This window comes from Leptonotus elevatus, chromosome 21, assembly GCF_054856555.1.
Source record: "Leptonotus elevatus isolate MCC_2025b chromosome 21, RoL_Lele_1.0, whole genome shotgun sequence".
Lineage (NCBI taxonomy): Eukaryota > Metazoa > Chordata > Actinopteri > Syngnathiformes > Syngnathidae > Leptonotus > Leptonotus elevatus.
In genome coordinates this window covers 929,527-935,526 of record NC_141259.1, presented here as the reverse complement: position 1 = coordinate 935,526, position 6,000 = coordinate 929,527, and the positions used below count along the sequence as shown (strand labels likewise).

The window sequence follows — 6,000 nt, the reverse complement described above, 5'->3', positions numbered from 1 at the left end:
AATAAGTAACTAAGGTTCTATGAGTACCAAACGACCGCCAGAGTGGCTTGTCACTCGGAGGTCTCATGTTCTCATGAGGTCGGTTCTGTGGGAATGTTTACCAGGTGCCATGGCCTTTTAAATACATGCCATAGATCACCCGGGGGTCACTAGTAACGTGTCTCTTTGGTATGTAATCTCATCTGCACGTGCGCAAAGACACTTTCCATGCTGTTAAGGACCGCCTCTGGCGGTTGTTCGGGACTCATAGAACTATGGTTACATGTGTAACTTTCGTTATAGAGGTGTAATAGAACTGTAATGTACTATTCTTAAAGTGATTTGTTCTTAATATTTAAAGTTCAAATGCCTAAAGGGGATTCAAACTTCTTCTTATTCTTTATTTTAATTAGTGTATTTTAATTCATAGCTATTACCAGACCTAAAGGGTAAATCAACACTAAATCAACTTTTTTTTTGCTGATAAACTGTATAAACTGGTGTCTACATGACAGGGCATGTAGACAGCTACATGCCCTGTCATTATTTTGACATTTTAGTGCATGTTTGTTGAAAGCTTGAAAAAACATGTTTGGTGCCATGTTGAGGTTAAACAATGAGATAAACACAATTTGGCTGTTTGTCCTCTCATTACACAAGAAGTTACAGACTGTGACTTTGTCGCCTATGCCACCCACCGTCTCAGTCTCCTTAACTCATTCACTCCCAGCCATTTTCACTGAAGCAACCCTCTTTGCTCCCGGCTGTTTTACTGCATTTTGACAGATTTTGAAAGGCCGACAGAATATTTTGTTCTATTGCTAGAAAAACATGAAACCCACCAAAAGAAATATTGGACTAACTTCTTTCTTTATTCACAAATCAGTTTTAAAAAGTGGGGAAATAGCTCTTTGTAAGATGGCCCTGGTTGATCTCTTCTACTCTGATGCCACCTGCTGGCCTTTTTTGTAATAACTACTATGCTTCAAGCATTTTCTTCAGTTCAGAGGCTTCATCAAAGCCTTCTGTATGCTCTAGCATAAAAAAACATTTTGAAAAAACTTATGAATACATCTTTGGGAGCAAATGAGTTAAATGCCTTCTTAGCGAGTTGTTGCTGTCAATAAGTCAGACCACGCCCAACCCTCTTCCCATTTGCAACCCAACGGTCCTCCAGGCAACACCCCGTTTGAGCGACGATTCCAAAATCTTAGTGAGGGGTGGAGCAAGAGTCTGAATTCCTGTTGAGTTACTCTTTCAGCCTGGTACACACATAAGGATTTTTTGAAATCTTAAAAGGAACCCCGACTGTCTTGATAAGTTTGCTCTATATTATTTAAATGGTTGTTGCTAACATAACTATGAGATTCATTCTTCAAAAATAATTTCCAGTTTAATACATTTTTTAGAAACTTTATTTGGACGTACACCGCCATTGTTATTTATTTTAACCAATTCTTGGTATTTTAGCCTCCGTAGCGTTCCTAAAGGGACGATCAAAACTCTTGAATGTGTCGGGTGAATTACAAGAGCACGGCGTGAGGGAGAGTGACTCTCCCGATAGCATATTGTTTCTTTCTACGAGGCATAACTTGCTTTCTTTATAGGTGTTTTACATTGCTCGGTAGAAAGCCTGCCGCCATTCTACGTCACTACGCACTAAATGCATTGCAACTTAAATAACAATAGCAGAGTTCGTCCAATAAAGTTTCTACAAAATGTAGAAATGATTTTTGAAAAATGAATCTCACAACCAAATAAAAAATATTGAGCAAACTTGTCATAACAGTCGGGGTTCCTTTTTAAAAAAATGTTTTTATCTTTATCAGACCCCACACAAAAAGATAATAAACAAATAAAAATCTGGCATTTAAATATCGTTCAGTTTAACACATCGTGCAACCTCCTTTGCACAATATAATTATATCGTAAGTAGTAGGGATGGGCGGGTACCGATACCAGGTATCTGTAACGGGCCAATACCAGGACACATTTCACAGTATCGGTACTCGCGATGGTTATCGATACTGGTATCGGCCCCCGCTCTTGTGGCCGTTTTTCGGTCAGGAACTAAAAGCTGAAATGCTTATTTTGCATTTATTGACCACCACGAGGGGAAAGAGAGCACATAAGTCTTCAGTTGTACTCAACAATTTAAACCATTAAGGCCGGAAGCACATGACCGTGCTTCTACCGTTAGAGCTGGGAGCGCTCCAGTGCGCTTCACCCTTTAAAGCCGGGAGAGCGGATAGGTCATTTTGTTTTGTTTTGACCAATTATTGGTCTCTTAGCCGATTAAATGCATCAGAATATGCACGAGAGGGTGACGTAGGCCTCGTAGCATGTCCTGGAATTTTCTTCGAGCATTTATGGCTGGCGCGGGTTTGCGGGAGTTATAAATTAATGTCGTGATTGACAACGGTGCAGGAGGAATTTGAATCAGTGTAACGAGTCAACAGTAACATACAGTTACAAGAAATCTGTTTGTAGACAATGAGGAGGTTGAAAATTTTGACGGCTTTGTAACAGAATGGACGACGAATAATTACCACTCGATCCCCCGAGGTTATTACAACTGCTCTCGAGTGTTGAAGGTAAATATACCCGCAGATGCGACAGTTGTTGTTTGTTGTTTTTTTTTTTTTATTGAAGGTTTATAATAATAAACTTAGGTTTGTGTGAACGCTACAGGTGCAAGCTCTGAAATGTTTTGGAATTATGTTTCTATCTGCTTAAGGAGCTGAGATAACAATTATTTAGTAGGCTTTGACAATTTTGTTTCATTTCCAGGAAAAAAAGGGTTTTGGGGGTGACTCAGAAGTCGCCCATAGGTTTTAGAGGCATGTTTTGGCAGGCACTTTATGCCTCCATAGGTTTTAGAGGCATGTTTTGGCAGGCAATTTAGGCCTTAATGGGTTAATTAGCTCTGAAGTGCAGACAGATCTTTGTATATTATACAGTATATCGTCATTGACATTGAGATGAATGATGAATGGAGAATGTGAAACAGGAAACAGAGCAGCCTTCCAAATTAAACATATGGATTTCAAAACAAGATATAATTAAACATCACACACTAAAAAGCTAGAGGAATTGTTAACATGGTAGATATTACTAAACTACTTGTAACACTATTGTATTGAATTAAATTATTTGCACTTCACTGTATTAATGAAGTTTTACAACCACATATTTTGATTGGGAATTTTTTTCCCTGGCCACTGGATTTTTTTTTCTTCATTTTATTTATCAATTTTTTAAATTAATTTTATTGTGTGCTCCATGCAAAATGACATGAGCATTTGCCATTAATTTCAACCAATTTGAAGTTTTTGGGGAAATTGTACTAATGGTAGAGGCACTTGGTATCGGTATCGGTAAGTATTTTAAGATTTGAGTATGAGTAACGGAATCGCGGCGGCCGTGGCTCAGGGTGTAGAGACGGTCGTTCAGTAACCAGAAGGTCGGCTGTTGGATCCCCGCTCTCCCCAAGTCATGTGTCTTTGGGAAAGACACTTCACACACATTGCCTCCAGAGCTACTCACCCTGATGTATGGAAGGTGTGAATGTTTGGTGGTGGTTGGAGGGGCCGTAGGCGCACACTGGCAGCCACACTTCCGTCAGCCTGCCCCCAGGGCAGCTGTGGCTACTTCAGTAGCTTACTGCCACCACAGTGTAAATGTGTGAGTGCATGAATAATGTATCCATTCCATTTTAAAGCTTCTTTGAGTGTCTAGAAAAGGGCTATATAAATCAAATGCATTATTATTATCATTATTATTATTATGATTATTATAAACGGTCTAAAAAAAGTGGTGTCGAACATCCCTAGTTGGTAGGGATGAGCCGATCCAATCACGTGATCAGAAATCGGATCCGATAACATGTTTTTCAGCTGATCTGGTATCGGGCGTAAAAGATTGGACATTTAAACTTTTAAAGGTCAAAAAGCTACACAATAATCTAAATGTACCTTAATAATGTTACATTTCCGTTTTCTTTTTTCCATTTAGTTTATTATTAATAGTGAAAGGAACAGAGCCGCAGGCACACACACACGCGCACACACACAAACACGACTCCCGCTGTGCTCTCCTGCAATTAGCAGTCAGGCAGAGTGGCTTGTTTGTCTGCTTGGAGGTAGACGCAAGCCGAAAAATACTCCCAAATATGTCTACCCTGCCTAATATATAGAAGTTTTATTGCTTAACTGGCCAGATGATACTCCAAAATAAATCTGCCTTAAGCCACCTCGCTATAGGGCAAGAGCAGAGAGCACGACAGACAGGTTAGCAACTGTGACACTCCAATCCACGTAACTTTAAATAACGAGTGTAATTTATTGGGTGACAAGCAAGCTTGTTCTCCACTAGTGGCATTTAACGAGGTCATAAATCAATAGTGTCAAGTAGGGCTGGACTGGGACTCATTTTTAGCCCTGGAATTTCAGAGCTCACATTTTTAATGAACATACACAATTTTACAGTTTGTGTATCAATGTAAAATAGATGAGCATTCCCTCCAATGATATAGCATTTAATCAAAAATGTCATTTATAGGGATGCACCGAAATGAAATTTTTGGGCCGAAAACCGAAAATGAAAAATGCTTGGCCGAAAGTCGAAACACCGAAAAAAAATTAGGCCAATATTTACTATCATTGTATTTATTATAATTAATTAAAATTATAATATTATTATAAAATATTTATTTAGCACTGGCATTTTAACAAAGCACAATATAAATTGAAATGTGCCCACACCGCAGACATGTTGGCTAATGGTACATTAAACACTAAACAAGGTTTGAGCATTTTCTGGCGGTGCGATTGCACTTTATAGTCAATGTAGTTCGCACAGGCAGGCACGGATGCGTGCGGCAGGACACTAGGTGCGGCACACTTAAAATCCGCACATTTACATATTCACCAATGTTTAAAAATAAATAAATACATATGTTCGCACCAGCTTAACGGCTTCGGGAACGGACTTCAAAGTCACACACAGCGTCCTGTGCAGGTCTGTCGCCACCCAGAGATAGCGGTAAAGTGTTTCCGTGTTTAAAACTGTAGGTAGCAATAGTGCTAGCATTAGCTAAAGTATTTAGCACGGCCACCGGGATGCTGTTGAAAAAGTGGAAGCGTTTGAGGGGCTCTTATATAATAATAAAAAAAAAAAAAAAAAAAAAAAGGGAAGGCGGTGCAGGAGAAACAGTGGCTCACCTGTACTGCAGTACACGGCAGTTTGGTCTTTTTTCGACCCACTTAAATGTTGTACACCAAGCGACGCCCGGGAGCTGCTGTGCAAACTCACACGGTGAAAAGCCAGCTTGCTTGCAGCGTTTTTTTGCTTGCGTCACCACAACATCTTATTTCGGCCATATTCTTTCGGCTTTGATTTGATTTTGGCCACCAAAAATAGCTGTTTTTGCCATTTTTGGCCGAATATTTTCGGTGGCCGAATATTCGGTGCATCACTAGTAATTTACAATTGAATGCTCTTACAAGAGCACGATCATTGTTTATTTGAACAAGTATGTGAACATAAAATTTTTACTTCAAGTTATATTTTATACTTGTAATGTGTTTTGTGTTTTCTTTATGTTTATATGTTTAATAAAACCATTTAGCAAAAGTAGGGGGGGGGGCAAAAAAAACAAAAACAATAAGCAAATGTACATTAAAAGGGATAAGGCATTTTACACTTAACAAGACACACCAAATGAAGTTAAACCAGCAAGATTAAGACAGCTAAAAGTGTACTCTTATTTTGAAATGTATTCACCATTTCTGGTGCCTGTAAGGGGCATTGTAGTTACAGTTGATTGACAATGAGACAATCAATTTTAAATTATGTGGACACTTTATTTACGGGCTGATTTTGAAACGAATCTGTGGGCTCCAGCCTGCCAATTCGCGGGCGGCCCACTGGGAATTTTCCCGTCCCTCCAGATGGCCCAGTCCGGGCCTGGTGTCAAGTTTGTAGATGAGAGAAGTCATGCATGTACTCCGCAACTACGTA

General features: G+C 39.4%; 1 protein-coding gene across 6 annotated transcripts in view; it reads right to left on the bottom strand.

The window, feature by feature from the left end:
• Window positions 1–6,000, bottom strand: part of trdmt1 (tRNA aspartic acid methyltransferase 1) — a 79,018-nt gene that overhangs the window by 40,492 nt on the left and 32,526 nt on the right. The window lies entirely within an intron of this gene.